Raw genomic sequence first — 23,179 nt, 5'->3', positions numbered from 1 at the left:
GGTCACTGTGAGTCAGAAGTCACTTGATGGCTCTTAATAACAGCAAATGTTCCATCCTTCCCGCTGCAATTTTTTCTATGACTGGCCCTGGTTTACAGAATTTTTTGGTCCTTTTTCCTTCATATTAATGCATTCATTTCATGAAGCAGATAGGAAAGATGGATTGGTGTGTATTTAAGCTGGGGCTGTTCTTGAGATCTCCCACCAGCATTCTGAAGGAAGCTTTTTCAGGAATTCTCCATAGTTATAAGCACTAGCTGATGTTGTAAAGGAAAAGCATACAGAAAGGTATGAACCTCCAATTTCTATGGCAATCATGTTCTTATGCTGGCTGGTTCTTGGTTTTAGAGATTGATTAAAAAGTTTTAGCTCAATTTTCTTAACAGTTTACATGACATTTGGAGAAATCTCTAGGGTAACAAAATTTTCTGGTTCTGTTTCTTTCGATATTTACCTGTTTTTCTTCAGATATTGAGTAGCTGTTTACTGTGCAATTTGAGCTCTTCAGTTGTTTTCAGGAAAGGATTTAATGCAGTTTCTCCAGCTTTTCAAATTTTTTTTTTCCAAAGTAGGAAATGATGCCCTTTTTATCTCTCCTAATCTCCAAGTTAAAACCAGTTCTTGAATAATGTAATTTCTTTATTTTATTTGTGTATAAAATTATCAGTTGAAATCAATCAATTTTTATAAACATGCATTAGTGTGTATGCTTTTAAATGTAGAGTTCACTATATTGTATATCCTGTTGAAGAGCTTCAACAATATTATTAGCCATAATATTTTTTTTAATTCCCAGAACAGCTGGAATGCTATGCTTATTTTCATACATATGATTTTATAAATGTGAAATTGATTAACTCTCTTGACTCTTTTCTTCACATTACTTGATACAAAGCTAAGAGTCAAAGTTGTATTTTATCCCTTTTCCCTATGTAGATCACTACAATTTAAATACTTTGTCTTACTCTTGGCATTGTTTTGAACAATTCATATTTTTATTTCTTTTCCCATATTACTTTTATATCATGTAATTTTATCATCCTTCATGAATTCTCAGGAGTCATCCGAAACTATTTCTAAAATATCTCTAGGTATAAACAGAAAAAAGGACATATCTTAAAAAAGAAAGAAAGGAAAAAGAAATGATCAGATCAAGCATAAGAAATACAGCTTAAAAGTATGTTGTACAATGAAATCATTATAATAAATATAAATCATTTTAATTTTATATCAAAAAAGTTAAATAAATATAGATTTCAATTTTGCAAGATGTTTGAAAAAAAAAAAAACCCTGAGGGGAAAACTAATAAAAACTGTTACTTGTTTTGGTAACTCAAATGAAAAAAGACAAAATTTAACAAAATATTATAAAATGTAATCTTAAGCTCCAGTATTCTATCAATAATGCAATGACAGTAAAGCATTAAGAAGCTGTATTTAATAGACTTTCAGACTATTATTAATGGAATACTGGGTGCAAGGAAAACTAGTGTTAGATACTTGTAGTGCAACATAATGGGAGTCACAAAACTTTTGCTATGATGCTTTACTTGTCCTTAGAGGTATGACTTTGTTCAAGTTACTTGATATTTTTGAGCTTTGTTTTCCTTCTCTGAAAGATAGAGACCTGATTACCTTTAAATTTTTAAAAAAATCTATTTATGACAGTAAATGTAGGTTAAGGCAGGTTATGTTGGACTTTTAATGCCAAGCAAAAGGTTTTAGGTTTGATCCTCTAGCAAATGGAGAATCATTGATAATGTGTGAAGCATTTAAAGTAGGGGTTAGCTTGGAAAGAGAAGGGATAGATAATGGTGAAGCTGCTCGAACAAATAGATCAGAGAACTAGGACCATGGTGACATAAGGAGCAGATAATGACACACCACTAGATGATATCAGTCTGTAACTACAATAATGAGAAGAGATGTGAAAATTAATGATAGAGCCAGCTATCCATCCTAAGTAGTCAAGAATTAGCCTTATATACCTTTGCCATACTTATTCTTTGTCTCTGCCTACATCTTTTCTCTTATATCCTTATACAGTTAAATTCCAGCAGTGTTCTGACTATACCCTGAATTAATGAAATGGAACATTTATTTATTTTAGTTTTCTAGAGAAGTATAGTCTTGAATTATCTGTCGTTATGGTGTCATTGATATATTATATGAGGTAATTGGTTTTTAGTAGGGGAAGCCAAGACTTCCTTCTCTCAAACCATATCATATTACCCCAAAATAATATTTGCATGCGCCAGAATCTACTCTTTCTAGCTATCCTTTACTGATACATGGCGTAGGCTATGATTTATAAGTGTGGTGAACATAAATCCTCCCTTCCCTTGATTTGCTGAACACAGGCTGGTTTCTGCCTGTTGTCTTGGTATATTATTTAGATTAGAAGTCATATAGACATTTTTTTTTTTTTTTTTTTTAGTCATTAGTGCTAACTAGGTTTAATTAGGGGTCCTGGTGTGGCACTGTGGGCTAATGCGGCAGACTGTAAAGCCATTTGAACAGCAAGGTTGGTGGTTCAAACTCACCAGTTGCTCCTTGGAAACCCTATACAAGGTCACTATGGGTTAGAATTGACTCAACAGCACTTCACAACAACAACAAGTTTTAAACATTTTTTTCTTCCCTGGACGTATGACACTCCATTGCATTATTGAAATTGAGGTGCATAGGATACACACTGGTCTGCAAGCCACAAGGTCAGCAATTCAAATCCACCAGCTGCTTTTGGAAACCCTATACAGGGATGCTTTGAGTTGGAATCGATTTGACAACACTTAACAACAACGACAATATTGGATTATTACTCCATGGTTAAGAACTGCTGGTCTACAGTTAGTAGAAATTATCAGTATAACAAAAACTTCTGTTGAAGTAAATATTGAGAAAAATAACAAACTTGTCTCACTTCAAACTGTCACTTCCCCAGATATATGTTGTTGTTAGGTACTATCGAGTCTGTTACAAGTCACAACAGAAGGAAATACTGCTCTGTTCTGGGCCAATCCCACAACTCTTTTATGCTTGAGCACATCACTGCTGCCAGTCCACCTTGTTGGGTTTTTTCTCTTTTTTACTGACCCGTAACTTTACTGGCCCATCCTGATAACATGTCCAGAACATGAGACAAGTCTCATTATCCAGGCCTCCTTGGAGCACTGCATCTGTACTTCTTCCAGTACAGACTTGTTGGTTCTAGCAGTCCATGATCCCTACACTAGTCTGATACATTGTTGTTGTTAAGTGCAGTCAAGTCAGTTCCAACCCATAGCAAACCTGTACAGGGTTTCTGAAGTGCAGCTGGTGAGCAAGAATCAACAACCTTGTGGTTCAAACTGGCTTTGCAGTCCAGCGCAGAAAATCATGAAACTTGGGTTTTTCCAGCTGATTGATATTAGACACAGACTGTGATAACTAGAATAATGTCCATACAAAGGCATCCATATCCTAATCCTGGAACTTCTGAATAGATTATGTTACATAGCATCAAGGGAAGATTCATATTTCAGATGCAGGTAGGTTGCTTATTAGCTGACCTTGAAACAGGGCTCAATATTATCAATGTAATGAAGGATTCCTACAAGTGAAAAAGAGAAAGAACAGCAAGTCAGACTAATGTGATATGATCATAATGCATATAACCTATTACTGGTGGCTTCCAGGATGAAGGAGATGAGCCAAGATAATGTGTGAAGTCTCTAAACAGCTGAAATGATTCAAGGAGCCTCCCAAAAATGATGCAAACATGACGACTCCACGATTTCAGTTTAGCAAGACCCATTTTGGACATGCGACCTCAAGAACTGTGAGTAAACAAATAGTACCATGGGTATGGAAGTGTCCTCTGATTTTTTTCATAGTGCAAGCGATAGTATCCCTTACATTGTTCAGCATATTTTATAGTTAAAAAAAAAGATTCGCAACAAGGTCCTCTTTGAGCTTAGGGACAGGAAGAAGCTTGCTTCTTTAATGGGCTAGTTTGCTTTCTGTTGGTAGATAAGATCTGTTTCTTTTCTTCTAGCTGTCTCAGAAATGAGAAAATCAAGAACTGCATTTTATAGTTTACTATTACGACATTTTCTAATCTTTATTTCTTACTATGAATTTTTCTTCTTACTAAAGTGGGTTGCTAACTGCAAGGTCAGCAATTTGAATCCACCAGCAGTTCAAATTTAGCAGTCACTCCCTGGGAAAAATCGGAGGCTTTCTGTTTACAGAGACTGACTGCCTGAGACAGGCTTCCTATGAGTCGGAAACGACTTAACACAAAACCACCAGAACCATCAATGTTTACACTGAGGATTAATCTTTCACTTTGGATATGGTTTGGAAATGACTGTGTTTTTGTAATTACTTTAAGCAACTTTGAATAAATTTATGAAGGGAAAGGATATACATAAGTTAAAACAGTTTTGTCCTAACTGATTAGGTATAGATCATCCATTCTTACAGGCTGTTGTTGTTGTTAGGTGCCATAGAGTCACCACCGACCAATAGTGGCCTTATGAACAGCAGAACGAAACACTGCCCGATTCTGGGCCACCCTCACTACGGTTGCCACACTGGAGTCCATCGATGCTGCCACTTGGCCAATCCATCTCATTGGGGGTCTTCCTCTTTTTCTCTGACCCTCCACCTTACCAAACATGATATCCTTCTCCAGTGACTGGGCCCCCTGACAATGTGTCCAAAGTATGAAAGATGGAAGTTTGTCCATCTTCGCCTCCAAGGAGCACTCTGGCTTCATTTATTCCAAAACAGATCTAGTGGTTCTTTGGCAGCCCATGGCACTTTCAATATTCTTGTCCAACACCATAACTCAAAAGCATCAATTCTTCTACAGTCTTCCTTAGTCACTGTCCAGCTTTAACATGCATATGAGGTTATTGAAAATACCATGGCTTGGGTCAGACACACCTTAGCCCTCAAGCTGAAATCTTTGCTCTTCAACACTTTACAAAGGTATTGTGCAGCAGATTTGCCTAATGTAGTACGTCATTTGATTTCTTGACTGCTGCTTCCATGAGTGTTGATAGTTGATCCAAGAAGAATGAAGTACTTGACAACTTCAATCTTTTCTGTGTTGATAAGAATGTTGTTAATTGGTCCAGTGGTGAGGATTTTTGTTTTCTTTACATTGAGATGTAATCCATACTGAAGGGTGTGTTCTTTGATCTTCATCAGTAAATGTTTTAAATCCTCTTCACTTTCAGCAAGCAAGGTAGTATCATCTGCATATTGCAGGTTGTTAATGAGTCTTCATCAAATCCTGATGCCATGTTTTTCTTCACATAACAAAGCTTGTCAGATTATTTGTTCAGCTTGTTGTTGTTGTTATGTGCCATCGAGTCGGTTCCGACCCATAGCGACCCTGTATAGGGTTTCCGAGGGTGTAAATCTTTACGGGAGTAGAAAGCCTCATCTTTCTCCCGCGGTGCAGCTGGTAGTTTCGAACGGCTGACCTTAAGGTTCGCAGCCCGATTCGTAACCACTACGCTACCAGAGCTCCTTATACAGGTTACATAAGTATGGTGAAAGAATATAGCCTTGTCGCACACCTGTTTTAATTTTAAACCATGTTCTGTTGAAGAACTGTCTCTTGGTCCAGGTACAGAATCCTCATGAGCACAATTAAGTGTTCCGGAACACTCATACTTCTCAATGTTGTCCATAGTTGTCATGATCCACACAATTGAAAGCCTTTGCATAATTAATAAAGCACAGGTAAACATCTTTCTGATATTCTCTGCATTCAGCAAAGATCCATCGTACATCAGTAATGATATCCCTCATTCCAGGGCCTCTTCTGAATCTGGCTTGAACTTCTGGACGTTCTCTATCAATGTATGATTGTAGCCGTTTCTGTATTTTTTTTTTTTTTAATGTTTTCTTGTGAATTGTATGATAGTTTACATGAGAGAACCTCAGTTCCATATTCATTCCATCTTATATCATTCCATTGCCATGGTTCCAATCCCCTCCATGCCTCGTCTTCCAACGAAATGGCATATCCTAGAAGCCCATGCTCTACACTCTCCCCTCCCCCCTCTGTATTACCTTTAACAAAAATAACTCTTATGGGATATCAAAGAGATTGTCTGATGATTTCCACAATCCATTAGGTCACCTCTCTTTGGAATGGGCACAAATATGGTTCTCTTCCAATCAGTTGGCCAGACAGCTGTCTTCCAAATTTCTTGGCAGAGATGAGTGAGTGCTTCTTGTGCCGCTTCACTTTCTTGAAAGATTTCAACTTTTTTGTCATCAATTCCTGGTGCCTTGTTCTTTGTCAATTCCTTCAATACACCTGGGACTTCCTCCTTCAGTATCATTGGCTCTTGATCATATGCTACTTCTTGAAATGTAACCATTTCCTTTTGGTACACTGAGTCTGTGTATTCCTTCCATCTTCTCTTGATGCTTTCTGCATCATTCAATAATTTGCCAAGAGGATCTTTCAATACCGAAAGCGGAGGCTTGAATTTTTTCTTCAGTTACCCTAGCTTGAGAAATGCTGCATGTGTTCTTCCTTTTTGGTTTTCTGATACCAGATATTTGCACATTTTGTTGTAATATTTGGCTTTTTCTTCTTGAGTTGATCTTTGAAATTTTCTGTTCAGCTCTTGGACCTCCTCAATTCTTCTATTTGCTTTAGCATCTCTACACTGGAGAACATGTTTCAGTGTCTCTTCTGACATCCATTTAGACCTTTTCCTTCTTTCTTGTCTTCTCAATAACTTTTTGCTTTCTTCATGTATGATGTTCTTGATGTCATCCCACAACTCTTCTGGTCTTTGGTGTTTAGTGTTTAATGTACCAAATCTGTTCTTCAGATGATCTCTAAATTCAGGTGGAATATATTCAAGGTCATATTTTGACTCTTGTGGACTTGTTTTCATTTTCTTCAGCTTCAGTGGGAATTTGCATAAGAGTAATTGATGGTCTGTTCCACAAACTACCTCTGGCCTGATTCTGACTGATGTTATGGAGCTTTTCCATTTTCTCTTTCTGCAGATATAGTCAATTTGATTTCTATGTATTCTATCTGGTGTGGTCCATAGATAGAAAACCAGAAATATTAGTCTGGTCCACACACAGATTTTAGTTTTGGCAATACTTTTACATTAAGATAATATATAAATTTGAAGAAAATGAAGGAATAATATTTTTGAATTCTGCTTTCGTTGTCTTTTCATATAGATGGGGTCTATATGTTAAATGGAGTCCTTGTGTGGTGCTCTTGGTTAATGTGCTAGACTGCAGAGTCTGTTTGAACTGTAAGATTAGTTGTTCAAGTTCACCAGCTGCTCCTCAGAAACCCTATACTGGGTTTCTATGTGGAACTGCTTCTACAACACTTAACAACAACAAAATATGTTAAATGATAGTCATATAAAACTAGGTCAGCCATTAACTGTAAGTTGAACTAATAAGTTACAATTTGTTATTTTATTTCTGCAGTTTAATTAGCGTGGTACTCAGAATGGAAAGAACATATAAACATGTCTCTTCTAACAACTTGTCAATATATAATGTCGCTGATCACTGAAATTAAAAAATATATGTTCCCTTTCTCAATTCTGCCATGGAATTTTGCTTATTAATAAAATACTAGCTATAGAATTTTGCATGGAATATAATTTGTGATGCAAGTGAATTTTTATTTTCTTTTTATCATATGAGGCTGGGTGGCCAAGATCCTAGAGAATAATACAGAATTGGATGGCATAGCTTGCTACAGACAAGTGGACTAGAAACTAGTGAATGGAAATGTGAATGTTTACTTCAAATCGTGGTAAATGGTTCCTAAAACAGTTTGTATGTAAATTAGTTCCTTTTCTTGGCTAAATACAAAATTAAGAAATGTGACTCCACATTATAAGCAGATGTATAATTTTGGACCACAACACATATCAAATGTTTGACTTTAGAAATTTCATAATAGAATATATTAATGACTAAGAAAAAGTAGAAGAGACCCACATTTTGTACAGAAACTATCTTCAAGAGACTTCTTACTCTTGGCTTTTTAATTGCTATCATTCATGGTTTTAGTATTTGCTCAATGAAAATAAAAAATAAGTAAAAATAGGAAATAATCAAAAGTACACTGAGACACTCACGGCAATAAATGTGCTATTTTCTATTCTTAATGAGCACCTTATGAAAATGAAGTCAAGTATAAGCAAAGTCTAGCAAAGCCTGGGGGATTTGAACTCAGCAGGGCTGCATTGCTTTTCTGGGTCTCACAAGTTTTCTGTCTTTTAGAGAGTGATCCTATCCCTTTTCTATCTAGGAGTGGAAAATGTTTGAAATTTCATTCTCTGACAGGCTTCTGCTTTATACAAGTTCTGTCATTTGTAGGGTTTACTGTAATAACTTTCATATTAGACTACTATTGAATCCAGGTTTAATCCAAGTTAGGTAAATTCAAATAAATTGTGGTACCTAAGATTGAACTGTCCATCTTCTTTTGATGCTTTCTTCATCATTCAGTAATTTGCCAAGAGAATCCTTTGGTAACGAAAGTTGAGGCTTGCAGTTTTTCTTCAGTTGTCCCAGCTTGAGAAATGCTGAGCGTGTTCTTCATTTTTGGTTTTCTGTTTCCAGATCTTTGCAAATTTTGTTGTAGTATTTGACTTTATCTTCTCAAGCTGACCTTCGAAATTTTCTGTTCAGCTCTTGTACCTCCTCATTTCTTCCATTTGCTTTAGCATCTTTAGCAGGAGTGCAAGTTTCAGTGTCTCTTCTGACATCCATTTTGAACTTTTCCTTCTTTCTTGTCTTCTTAATGACTTTTTGCTTTCTTCCTGTATGATGCTCTTGATGTCATCCCACAACTCTTCTGATCTTCACTCTTCAATATTTTATGTATCAAATCTGTTCTTCAGATGTTCTCTAAATTCAGGTGAGATATACTCAAGGTCATAATTTGGCTCTCATGGATTGTTTTCGTTTACTTCAGCTTCAGTTTGAATTTGCATATGAGTAATTAATGGTCTGTTCAACAATCTGCCTCTGGCCTTGTTTTGACTGATGATATGGAGCTCTTCCATCATCTTTTTCCACAGATGTAGTCAATTTGATTTCTATGTATTCCATCTGGTAAGGTCCATGTGTATAGTCGTCTCTTATGTTGTCTAAAGAAGGTAGGTATTTTAAATGAACAAACCATTGATTTTTCAGAATTACATCATAGTGACAGCATCGATGGAATTGAGCGTGGCAACAGTAGAGAGGCTGGCCCAGGATTGGGCAGTGTTTCATTCTGCTGTGCATAAGGTTGTTATGGGTCGGTACTGACTAGATGGCACCTAACAACAACAACAAATCATGCAATCTCCATAAAAAAAAAAAAATGGAAAGAATACACAGAGTCACTGTACCAAAAGGAAATGGTTGATGTCAAACTTTTCAAGAGATAGCATATGATCAAGAGCCAATGATACTGAAGGAAGAAGTCCCAGGTGCATTGAAGGAATTGGCAAAGAAAAAGGCACCAGGAATTGATGGAATACAAATTGAAACTTTCAAGAAAGTGAGGCAGCAATGGAGGCACTCACTCATCTCTTCCAAGAAATTTGGAAGCAATTATCTGGTCAACTAATTGGAAGAGATCCATATGTGTGCCCATTCCAAAGAGAGGTGACCCAATGGAATGCTGAAATCATCGGACAATCTCTTTGATATCCCATGCAAGTGAAGTATTACTAAAGGCAATACAGAAATGGCTGGAAGCATACATTGACAGAGAACTTCCAGAGGTTCAAGCCAATACAGAAGAGAACATGGACAAGGGATATCATTGCTGATGTCCAATGGCTCTTGGCTGAAAGCAGAGAATATCAGAAAGATGTTTACCTGTGCTTTATAGACTATGCAAAGGCTTTTGATTGTGTGGATCATGACAAGCTATGGACAATACTGTGAAGCATGAGTGTTCCTAAACACTTGATTGTGCTTATGAGGAATCTGTACCTGGACCAAGAGGCAGTTGTTCGAACAGAACTTGGGAACACTGAATGGTTTCAAATTAAGAAAGGTGTGTGACAGGGCTGTATTCTTTCACCATACTTATTCAACCTGTATGTATGCTGAGCAAATAATCCAACAAGCTTTTTTATATGAAGAAAAAATGGCATCAGGATTGGAGGAGGACTCATTAACAACCTGCGATATACAGATGATACAACCTTGCTTGCTGAAAGTGAAGAGGACTTAAAACCTTTACTGATGAAGTTCAAAGAGCACAGCCTTCAGAATGGATTACATCTCAATGTAAAGAAAACAAAATCCTCACCACTGGACCAATAAACAACATTTTTATCAATGGAGAACAGATTGGAGTTGTCAAGGATTTCATTCTTCGTGGATCAACTATCAATACTCATGGAAACAGCAGTTAAGAAAATAAAGGACATATTGCATTGGGCAAATCTGCTGCACAAGACCTTGTTAAAGTGTTGAAGAGCAAAGATGTCAGTTTGAGGACTAAGGTGCACCTGACCTAAGCCATGGGATTTTCAATCATCTCATATGCATGCAAATGCTGGACAGTGAATAAGGAAGACCATAGAAGAATTGATGCTTTTGAGTTATGGTGTTGGACGAGATTATTCAAAGTGCCATGAGCTGCCAAAAGAACCAACAGATCTTTGTTGGAAAAAGTGTAGCCAGAGTTCTCTTTGGAGGCCAAGATGGCCAAACTTCATCTCTCATACTTTGGACAAATTGTCACAGGTGAAGGATATCATGTTTGGTAAGGTGAATGGTCAGAGAAAAAGAGGAAGACCCCCAGTGAGATTTATTGCCCAAGTGGCAGCATCAATGGGCTCAAGCATGGCAACAATATTGAGGGTGGCCCAGGATTTGACCGTGTTTCATTTTGATGGCACCTAACAACAAGATTGAAGTTTTACCAGGCAGTGCTTTGTTCTGTTGTGCATAGGGTCACTATTATTGGGTACCAACTCAATGGCACCTAACAACAACAAGATTGAATCTAGAGAATAAAATTATAAATCATTTTTATACATATTGTTGAATAGCTAAGTATTTGCCAAAAGAAAGGAAGAAAGAAAGAAAGAAAGAAAGAAAGAAAAAAAGAAAGAAAGAAAGAAAAAAAGAAAGAAAGAAAGTAAGTCTAGGAGAACAATGGCTTTTATTTGCAGAAAAATATGGTTATATTTGGCATTGAATATTCTCAACTATGTATATTTTTTATTAACTCGTCACACATCATATATTGATGACATTTAATGAAGATCCTGGCGGTACAACTGTGAGGAGCTTGGTTGCTTACCTGAAGGTCTGCCTCCCTAAAGCTTACAGCCTATGAGAGTCTATGAGGCTATTCTATTCTCTTATTCAGGGTTGCTGTCAGTCAGACTTGACTACAGATACTGAGCAACAATAAACATTAATGAACAAAAAGTAAATGAAGACCATGTATATTTCTTTGCTTTAATTGTGGATGTATCAAATAAAAAAGCACAGATAATCATTTTTAGCTCATTAAAGTGACAAAATTGTTTACTATATTATGTTGTTTTTCTTAAATGCCTTCAAGTCAGTTCTGACTCATAGTGATCCTACATAGGGTTTCAGAAGCTTTAAATCTTTGTAGGATCCAAAAGTCTTATGTTTCTCTCATGGGGCAGCTGGTGGGTTCAAATCACTGACCTTTTGGTTCGCAGTCCATTGCTTACCCTATGTTATTGTTAGGGTCCATCATGTTGGTCTCAAGTCATAGCCACCCTATGCACAATAGAATGAAACCAACCTAACAATTATTGCTACGCTTGAGCCCATTGCTGCTGACATTGTGCCAATCCATCTCATTGGAGGTCTTCCTCATTTTCTATGACTCACCACTTTACCAACCATGATATTCTTCTCCAGGGACTGGTCCCTCTTGATAATATGTCTGAAGCATGAGAGATGAAGTCTGGTTATTCTGGCTTCCAGGGAGCATTCTGGTTGTACTTCTACCAACATAGATAGATTTGTTCACACAAGGCACCGTGGAAGGATATTTGGGGGAAAAAAAAAAAAATTGAAATGTTTCCATGCTCATTTTGTTGTTGTTGTTTTTAAATACCACATGGTAGTGGTGGTGGCGTGGCCTGGAATCAGTTCTGACTTATAGTGACCCAGCATAGGATTGCCCAGGTTGTAAATGACTATGGGAGCAGAAAACTTCATCTTTCTCCTGTGGAACTGCTGGTAGTTTCAAAATGCTGACCTTGAGGTTAGCAGTCCAACTCATAACCAGTAGGCTACCAGAGTGGGTTTTAACGCATAGCGATCCAGTATAGGGTTTCTGAGGAACGGCTAGTGAGTTTGAATTAGCCACTTTGTGTTTAGCATATTAACTGAAATATTTAAAATTTAGCTTAGAATTTTATCATGATCTATATTAGGGTCAGGAGTACCATGGCTCCACATGATTAGGCGCTGAACTGCAAACCACAAGGTTTCTCTGCGGGAGAAACGTGAGGCTTCCTGTTTCCATGAAAATGTAGAGCCTCGGAAACTCTATACAGGGTCACTATTAGTTGGAATCAACTCAACAGCACGTAACAACAATGAATCAGAACTGCCTTCATGGCACTGAAGCAAAATCAGTGAAGCATATATATGTCTATTTATAAACAGAGGTGTCCTGGTGTGGTACTGCGGGTTAATGTGCTAGACTGCAAGATCGCATTCCGGTTCCCTTAACTTTCAGTTCTACAAGGAGGTGTTTTCTGATGGGCCGACTTGCCTTGCCTTGATGCCTCAGAAACTCAAAAAATGCCAAACTGTCCATTTTTTTTTTTTCTCTGCTATTTTTCAATCTTGAATCTCTAGTTCTCTCAGCAGTACTGGGTTGGTTGGCTGCTCTTTTCAAATGCAAATATATCAACTCTGAAGGTTCTGGGTGGGGCTCAGTGTTCCACCTAAGGTTCCATACTCTATAAAGGCTTGAACCAAGAAGCTGATTTTTTTTCAGAACAAATTCTCACTCCCCTTTTAGCAAATCCAATCAAGTATACACTGAAGAAGGGCTTACGAGCTGTCTATAATGATAATTTCCAATATTCATTTCTCTCATACATGTATGTCTATTTTATAACAGGTTGTTGTTGTTAGTTACAATTGAATCTCGGTACCGACTCATAGCAACCTTATGCACAGCAGAACGGAACACGGCCCGATCCTGGGCCAATCTCACCTTGCTTGAGTCCCTCAATGCTGCTGAGACAGTCAAAAACATTGTTATTAGTGTTAGGTGCCATTGAGTTGGTCAAACACATAAACCATTTAAAAACACTCAAGTTCAATCTTTTCTTCAACTTTGGACTAATTCCATTATTCATATGCATATGGCCTTGGGCCTCTGGCAGGGCCCAGCAGTCCTGGTGTGGTGCTGTGGGTTACAGTCCTGGACTGCAAGATCAGTTTGAGCCACAAGGTTGGCAGTTCAAGCTCTCCAGTTGTTCCTTGGAAATGCTATACAGGTTCTCTGTGGGTTAGAAATAACTTAACAAAAACAGGTCCTGTATCTAGGAGTCAGAACTGATTTGATGGCATATAACAACAACAGGCTCTGTATCCACCATCCGTTTTAATTAGTTTATCATTAGCTCCAGGGAACTCCAGAAGCTGCCACTGAAAATAATTCAGAAATGGTTGTCACTCTCTCCTCCTCTTAATTATTTTATCCCATATCCCTTAGTTCTTTCTCTTTCAAAATGTAGTAATTACATATGTCTGGAGCCATTGCAATGAAGCCTGCTCACAGCACCAAGTGCAAGTGTTTAAACCAAGTGGGAACCATGTCTGACTTCCTCTAACTCCACAAGTGGGAAAGAGGACCAAACTCAAAATTAGCCCTAGGCTGATTCCTTTGAAATGTAGATCAGACATGCCTCCACCCTCTATCACTGCTTTTAAAATTAGTCAGACTTGAGAGCCAGTTTAGAAAACTCATCCTTATGATTTTGTTTCTCTAGAACCCCACTCTCTTGGTACCACATGTCTTAGGCCAGGTTTTCTAGAGAAGCAAAACCAGTGAAACATATACATGTATATATATATAAAGATAAATTTATTACCATGGAAATGACTTACAATTTCAGAGTCCCAGATCCCCAACAGGAGAGCGAGAGCATTTTTCCCATGTGTCCATTATACACACCCTCACAGTTGTTCTTGTTATTAAGTGCCATCGAGTCAATTCTGTCACACTAACCCACAGTTAATGTCCATAGGATTGTAAGGAAAAAACAGATAAGATGAGTATTATTCAAATTTGCATAATAACCACTAATGCCAAAGATGAAGACACTTAAGAATTGAACCAACTTTTGACATCTGAAATTGAACAAACAGGTGAAACAAAATGCATTGATTATTATTGATGATTGGAATGCAAATGTTGAAACAAAGAATTGGTCATAGCAAAATATGGTCTTAGTGATAGAAATGATGCTGTACATTGCATGAGAGAATTTTTCAAGACAAATTACTTAGTCATTGCAAATGCCTTGTTCAACAACGTAAGTTTTTCAACAGTGACTATACACATGGATCTTGCTAAAATGAGATGCACAGGAATCAAATCAACTACATCTGTGGACAAGATAATGGAAAAACTCAGTATTATCAGTCAGTACAAGTCCAAGGACCAACTGCAGAACACCCCAGCAATTGCTCATACATAAGTTTAAATATAAGCTATGCTATATCCTATGCTTAATCCTTTGTACAACTAATTGGTTTATTAATCAAATCAAATAATGGGGAATCATTTCGTTTCAAACTACTGAGGATTATGGCCTCTGACACATAGCTTTCTGGGGACACAGTTTAATCCATGACACCAAGTCATGCTTCCTAGGCCAAAGAGTTAGTGTGTTTCCCAAAGCACAGAAAACAAAGCAATTTGAGTACCAATATATTTGAATTCATTTTATGAATATCATTGTGTGGTATTTTTTATTGATAATATAAGTTCAGTTCATAATCCACTAAGCACATATCAACTTTTTGTAATGATGTTGTTGTTTTTTTTTTTTTTTTTTTTTGTAACTTCAAGGAATTAATAATCACAATTGTATTAATTAAAAGCAAACAGGAAAATTATTCATTATTTATTCTGTAAGGAAATCTTTGACTTTTTTGTTTTTCTTTGTAATGTGTCCTTTTTATTTTCCTGATAGGCTTGACCATCTGAAAGCATTTCATGGCATTTTTCATGTATGTAATACAATACAGTTTGAAGGGGAATGAAATATTATATTCTTATACACTTAGGAAGATGAGAGGCATAATGTACAGCTCAGTTTCTTTGTCTAGATCATTTTGCTATTAGGTGTTAATTTGTCAAGGTATTCCTCAATTACTGCTCAGCCTTTAAACATTGTACTATCTTACTGGTTAAGTATTTACGAAGAGATTTAAAGGAAATACATCACTGGTAAATGTTTACTCAGTGTTTCATGTTTGATCTTTCTGGTACAATCTTTCTACTAAAGCTGGAATCTATTTTCAAAGACGACATATAAATGCAGCACACGCTCTATGGCCTAACAGATGCCATCTGTAAAAGCATTTACTTTAAATTAGTGGAATAAGTAATCAAAAGGGCTTTGTACTTAATGCAAAACTTTTGGTGACTATTAAATGCTCATTAGAAGATGTTTTTGCTGTATGACTGTCAAAATCAGCAGGACGTTTATGTTAGATTTCCTGAGTGGGTCAAGATTAAATATGATTTTACAACCTATATAACATAAATGAATGCAGGTTATTTCAGCATCTCCAGATGTTTTTTAAACTCTTTGCCCCTAAACCCAAACTTAGTGCCATTTCAAATTCTGCAATGGTATGTTAGTAAAGATATTTTTAATGAAATATTTTACATCTTTAGATAAGTAGAGCACTTATGTACTCACAATAATTATAAATGAAAACAATGATATAATCAATAACACTAAATATTACTCTAACCCATTTTTTATGGAAACATATCCCCAGGGAATCAGATAATATTAAATCAGATTAACTATGCACTTATTACAATAACTAATTATTTACAATTTTTTAATTATCTTATGATGGCTTATTTGGTAGATTGTGTATGTGTTGCATCTTGATTGAATCTCTGAAAATACGTCTTTATTGTCTCTTTGTTTTTAATTAAGCATTCAATAGCTGTCTTGTTTAATCTAGGGAGCTGCATCTATTATTGTCACTATTGTTATTATGTCATACTAGGCACAGGAATGGTAGGTTCTGTATAACATGAATAATTGTTTGTCCCAAATCATACTTCCCACTCTGAGAAAATTAATTAAAATCTATAAGTGCTGTGATTATAACGTAACTTTTAAAGAGGCTTCCTGAATCCTAGATGTGGGAAGAAGAGACCCAAAAATTCCAGAGGTCACACACACTTTGCTTGCAGGCAGACTTGCACTTGAACTAGTTCAATGAGTACTGAAGGCTCACTTTAGAGAAGAAGAGCAAAACTGAGTTGTAGTTGGTTACAAAGGACTGACTTTTTTTTTTTTTTTTAAATATGTGATATGCATAATACTGAGGTGTTTCCTCATTAAAAAAAAAAAAAAAAAAACTAGAAAGTCTATAAATTGGCAGAGTAATCTGAATATCTTCTCTGTTTTTGAAGATCTTTTTTCTGGGACTTAATTTTAGATAGAATTCACTATTTTGGCTAAAATCAGAAATATTTTTTTCTGGCAATTCCTAAAACTCTAATTTACCATTAGTGATCTTTCTGATGGCTCAAATATAGATCTTACTATCAAGAGAAAAAGGAACAACTCATTTTGATTTTTTCCTCTTACAAAATTATTTTGTCTCTGGATAACCTGAACAGCTCTAACTTACACTGGCTGTTGTCTTTTCTAACACACATCTATAATCGAAACAAAATTAGTGTGATCCTCATATAAACTGGACTTATTTAGAAATAGCTTCTGAAATGGACAAAGTGACTTTGAGGAGGTTATAGAAACTACAATTGGGAAGCCAGATGCAAGCATGTGTGCTGCCTGGGTTTGTGGGACAGAATACGATAGTAGCAACTGTGGAGTTGAACACTGTGTACTGTGGATGGGATGAAAAATATCTCATTTATATTAATAATTTAAATTTGTTAGAAAACCAGAATTCAATTTGTCATCAGGCTATTATTTATTACTCATGATGCTGTTTTCAAATGTCTGTTCAACAGAAGTTGTATTTCTGGAGACAAACCTGAAATGTTTTTTGAAAGTCTTTCATTGTTGTTGTTCTGTGTACTGGAGTTGGTTGTGACTCATAGTGACACTGTATGGGGTTCCTGAGGAGTGGCTGGTAAGGTTTCAACTGCGGACCTTGAAGTTCAAACAGACCTTGCAGTCCAGTGAACTATCCTGCGGTGCCACACTAGGACTGCAAGATTTGCACAGTCTATGAGAATACATACTTATGTAAATATAGTTGTTATGGATACGAAGTATTCAATGCTTTGCTATAGATGAGAGTAGAAGGCCACCCCCAAAACACAGTGCCTACAAATGCAAAAAGGGAATTATTTAGAAAGAAGCAACAGGTGAGCTTTTGCTTGAAGGATGAGAAGTCATAATTCAAGTCATAGGTATGGAAATAATGATGGAGCAATTTTCTCACCACAGAAAGAAAATATACAGTAAAAAAATAGACACGGAGGAGAGATCTTTTGATTTCAATATGTCCCCAATATTGAAATAAAATGTATCTGTATCTATTCTATTTTTCTATCTCATGAGCAAATTAACTGTGAAGCACCCAACCTGTTAAATTTCAGCCATCTTAAATTCTGAGATGACTAGTAAGGCAGAATGCAATAAAAATAAATCTCAGACCCACCTGATATAATCAGCTCTAGGAGATCTCAGCAAAACTCTCTCAGTGGGTTCATATTGAAACGAAGAAAACATGAAAGAGAGAGGGCTTAAATCAGTGTGTGTCTTTGTTCCTGAAACCAGAAATAATTTTTAACACCTTGGGAATTGAATACAAAGGAGACAACAAACATATTTTTAAATTACCCTAATATTTCAAATACTTTAATCATGATGGAACTGTGTTTTAGGGGACCTTGAGCTGAGAAGATTATCACCATTGAAATATAATAAAGTTAAGTTCCTTGAAAAATACATTTATAAAACAACACATTGGACAAATAAATCTCATAGTCAAGTGAGTCATTTTAGTGGGCAAAGAACAAGGCCAAAAAATTCTCATATCTGCATTTTTGACAGCTTATAGAAAACACATTAAGTAGCTTAACGATTTAAGATTCACACATAGCTCTTTTGTCACATAGAGAAAAGAATATTTGGAATACTTCACACACTATCAAGGAAAATAGATTTGGATCTCCGTATCTCCACAGATAATGCTACAGTTTGGTAAAGTTTGGAGTTCCAGGCTTTAATGTACTTCTCATTTTCTCATTTTAAGTATACTACCTAATTTCTTTTTATGACTTTATTTAAAGGGAACTCAAATATTTTAATGTAGTAATACTTCAATTTAGAGTTGTTTAGCAACTATTTCTAGATATATTTCATGGGAAGATAATATATGGAATTTTTTAATCAATCAAATAGGAAAAACATTTTGCTGTAGTATTTCTTAAAAACTGGAACAATTATGATTTTAAGATGTTAGCAAAGTATCTCATAGAGTATAAGTTGATTACATATCTGTCAACTTATCATTTCAAGAAATGCCTAGGGCAAGCACTGTGCTCTTAGGCTGTATGCCGTGGGCTTTCTTACAGACAACCAGGGTATGTTTCAATTGTAGGTCCCTCAAGTCAAGCCCAGGGCATTTCATTTCGGTGTAAACACATTAAGATGCTGGCACCTTCTAGATCTCAGTCCCTTCCTGGGAGTGAAAATATATCATAACTACTGTGTTTCTATCCAATTTCCATTCTACAAGAATGAACCTTTATTTGTCTGTTTCTTCTTGTTTTGGAGGAGTTATCCTTCCATTTCAAGGCATATACTTTTATCTCTATTTTGTAAACTATCTTTTCATGAGAGCTTTGGCTCTTTGCTCCAACAGCATATCACATCTGAATCTCTTTCTTATTGATGTTGGATACACGTTGTTAAGTGGCATTGAGTCAGTTTGGACTGATAGCAGTGCTATGTTGGAATTTGAGGAGCAGCTAGTGGGTTTTATTTGTTGAGCTTGTGCCTCAAAGTCCTTATCCTACAGAACCACAGCACATGAATGTTAGGTGAAACATCTACTAATTTTCAAACTCTTGAACCCATAGTCAAGTGTCCGTGTGAATGAAAAAACCTCCCAGACTAGATGCAAGAGCTTTATGATGGAAAACGGGTGTGATGAAGGCATAATCATTTATTTATTTCATTCATAAGATACCAGAAGGAGTCCTGTTGTGGCGCTGTGGGTAAACGTTCAGGACTTCAAAGTCGGTTTGAACTGCAAGGTCAATGGTTCAAGCTCACTAGCCACTCCTTGGAGATCCTATATAGGGTTGTTATAAGTTGGAACCAACTGGACGGTGCTTAATAACAACAAAGAACTAGAAAACACGCTGATGTCTTATCAATAATCCAGTTTAAAATTTATAGCAATGCTATGAGCTAATTTTTTTAAAAAATTGTTTTAACGTTTACAATCTTTGCCTTTAAAAACCAAAAATTAACCTCCATATTTCCCCTCTACGGAGTCCTGGTGTGGTGCTGTGGGCTAATGCACCAGATCACAAAGCCATTTGAACTGCAAGGTCGGCGGTTCAAGCTCACCAGTTGCTTTTTGGAAACCTTATACAGGGTCACTATGGGCTGGATTTGACTCTTAACAACAACACAGCACTTAACAACAACAATGTACTGTTAATCACTTTTCTCTTTTTGTCTCCATGGATTCCCTACTCTCTATACTTCATGTAAAGGAGCTCTAGTAGCGTAGTGGTTACGAATCGGGCTGTGAACCACAAGGTCAACAGTTCAAAACTACCAGCTGTTCCACGCGAGAAAGAAGAGGCTTTCTGCTCCTGTAAAGATTTACAGCCTCAGAAACCCTGTACAGGGTCACTATGAGTCGGAACCGACTCCATGGCACATAACCACCACCACCACACTTCATGTAAGTGGGATCATACATCATTTGTCCTTTAGTGTCGGTGTTATTTTACTTAATGTAATATTTTCAAGGTTCTTCCATGTCCTAGCATGTATCACAACTTAATTTCTCTTTTTCACAGAAAGATTTTCTACTAAGTAGCTAGACCCCCATTTGTTTACCCAGTCATCTATTGATGGACAATTGGGTTGACTATACTTTTGAGTGCTGTGAATAGTACTGCAATCAGCTGGGGAGCATGTGTCTTTTTGAGCTGCTCATTTCAATTTTTGCTGATATCAAGAAGTAGAATTTCTGAGTCAAATGTTGAACATTTCCAGGAACTGCCAAACTTTTTGGCCGTTCCTGAAACTGAAAGTAATAAGCATGCTACTTCAAGGAAAACTACTGATGTCCTGACTATGTGCATCAATTATAAAAATAGATCCTTTTCATCAAAATTAGAATTTTGAAAACTCAGCATTCATTTCCTAATCCTTAAAATTTCTGTTGTGATTTGACATTAACAAGTGGACTTTAAATTTTATTGGAAGATCTACGTGACTGAATAAAGCAACATTTTCCCAACAATAAATGATAAAAAATGCATTCAAAGTGTAAGCTACATCCTGAGTTTTAATATAAACAGAGTACAAAAATTTACTGATAAAATTTCAGATTCCACAGTGTGAGTAATATCAAAGAAAAATAACTACAATTATTAGAAAAGATTACTGACTATTCCTATCTTTCAACTATGTAATTGCGTGAAGCTTTATTTCCTTCATACACTTTACCCAGAATAACACAGTGATATACCTTGAATGCCAGACATTAAATAGATTTGCAAACATTTAAAATCATGCAACTTTTCCAACTGAATTGTTTTTATTTTGAAATGTATGTTGTTGGTGTTGTTAAGTGTCATCAAGTCAGTTCTAACTTACAGTTACTCTTTATATGGTTTCCAAGAATGACTGGTGAACTTGAACCACCGACTCTGTGGTTCAAACTGACTTTGCAGTCTAGTGCATGAACTCGCAGAACCATACCAGGAGTCCTTGAAATATGTAGTTATTATTTATATATTATTCATGCTAGTGTGTAATGAGTATATTCATATTTTTAAATGAATTGGCACATTTTTATATTTTTACTATCTTTAGCTTTTTAAATAGTAAATATCGATTGCTAGAGTTTTCCATAATTTTTTTTAAAGAATATAATCAGTCTGAGACCAGAATAACTAGATGTTGCCTAGCTACCCCTACAAATTGCTCTGAAAGGGATCTCATTAGAGGGTCCTGGATAGAGTGGCAGAATATGGGGAACAAAACTCAAAATTATTTAAAAAAAAAAAAAAAAAAAGACTGGGCTTACTGGTCACAAAGAGACTGGAAGAACCTGAGACTATGACCGCCGACCACCCTTCAGGTCTGGAATGGGGCTTACCTTTGTAGCCTAGCTTTCAGTCAGGCATAGAGATGAAACAACAACACTAGCAAGGCATGCTTGCTATGAGTGATGGACCAGTCCATTATTCAAAATCAAAGGAGCAACATGTACCTAAGGACCAAGGTGAGAGGGGATGGGAAGGTGGGTGGAATGGAGGTAGGAGCCATAGGGAGGAAGTGGGATAAATGTTGTTCCAAGGAGCAGATTTCAATTATTGACATGAAACAAAGTGTGATATTTGTTGAATGTAAAACCGATGACCCTGTCTGTACACCTTTACTCAATTCACAGTAAAAAGTTAAATAAAAATTTATTAAAAAGTAGAAAGAAGTTCTGAGTGCAAAATTCGAGAACACCTAATATAAAGTCCTACGATGGTGCTGTGTGTTAATGCACTGGACTACAAAGTCATTTTGAATTGTAAGTTTGGTGATTCAAGACCACCAGCTACTCCTTGGAAACCCTATACAGGGTCGCTATGGGTTGGAACCGACTTGATCGCACTCAACAACAATCTTATAAAGTCCTAGTGTAGCCTTGCAGGTTAATGAGCTGGAATGCAAGGATGTTTGAACCACAAGGTCAGCAGTTCAAGTTCACCAGCTGCACTTAACAACAGCAACAACAATTATAAAGAAATCCCATTTTGTAGTGGAATATATGGCTCTATAACTTCATTTTTACTTTTGTGTTTTCCCAATTTACGGGTGATCAGCTTAAAAGTATTTTGTTGTTGTTGTTGTTAGGTGCCATCAAGTCGGTACCAACTCATAGGGAACCTATGCACAGCAAAACAAAACACTGCCCATTCCTGGGCCAACCTTACAATTGTTGCCATGCTTGAATCCATTGATGCTGCCACTTTGCCAATCTGGGAGTATTCCTCTCCTTCTCTGACCCTCCACCTTACCAAACACGATATACTTCTTAAGCTACTGGTCCCTCCTAACAATATGTCCAAAGTATGAGAGACAAAGTTTGGCCATACTGGTCTCCAAGGAACACTCTGTTTGCACGTTGTCCAACACAGATCTGTTTGTTCTTTGGCAGTCCATGGCACTTTCAATATTAACTCATGCCTATTATTAGGGGTGTGCAAGGGCTTCTATCATGGAAAGTGGCAGCTAAACGATGTGCAAATCTGTGCAGACCTGGTGGAGGTGTTAAATGAAACCCAGACCACGGAGTGGCGGGGTGAGAGGTATCTGGAGACCAGGTCATGGGGAGACGCTGCCTAGCGGCAAGAGACTACAAGGGCCAGCCAGGTTGTCCTACTTACCCCGGACAAGAGAGTGCCTTCCTAGCCTAACCATTGGATCATGGCTTTGAGGTGGGGTCAAACAACTTAGAGACCCACAAGCCCAACCCAAAGCATCTCACTACAACCCAGTCACCCCTGCTGCGCTTCTGCCTCTTGATTGACATCCAAGGACAGAAATCCCGCCTTTGAGTCAGACTTAAGGTCCTTAGCACAAGGAGATTCCTATTTAACAGCAACCACGCAACCGCCACTCATCTGTCTGTCATGCTGTGGTGGTTTGAATTGCTGTGATTCTGAGGGCTATGCCAC

Source organism: Chrysochloris asiatica, unplaced genomic scaffold (assembly GCF_000296735.1).
Source record: "Chrysochloris asiatica unplaced genomic scaffold, ChrAsi1.0 scaffold00029, whole genome shotgun sequence".
In the NCBI taxonomy this organism is placed as follows: Eukaryota; Metazoa; Chordata; class Mammalia; order Afrosoricida; family Chrysochloridae; genus Chrysochloris; species Chrysochloris asiatica.
This window is presented reverse-complemented; position numbering follows the sequence as displayed.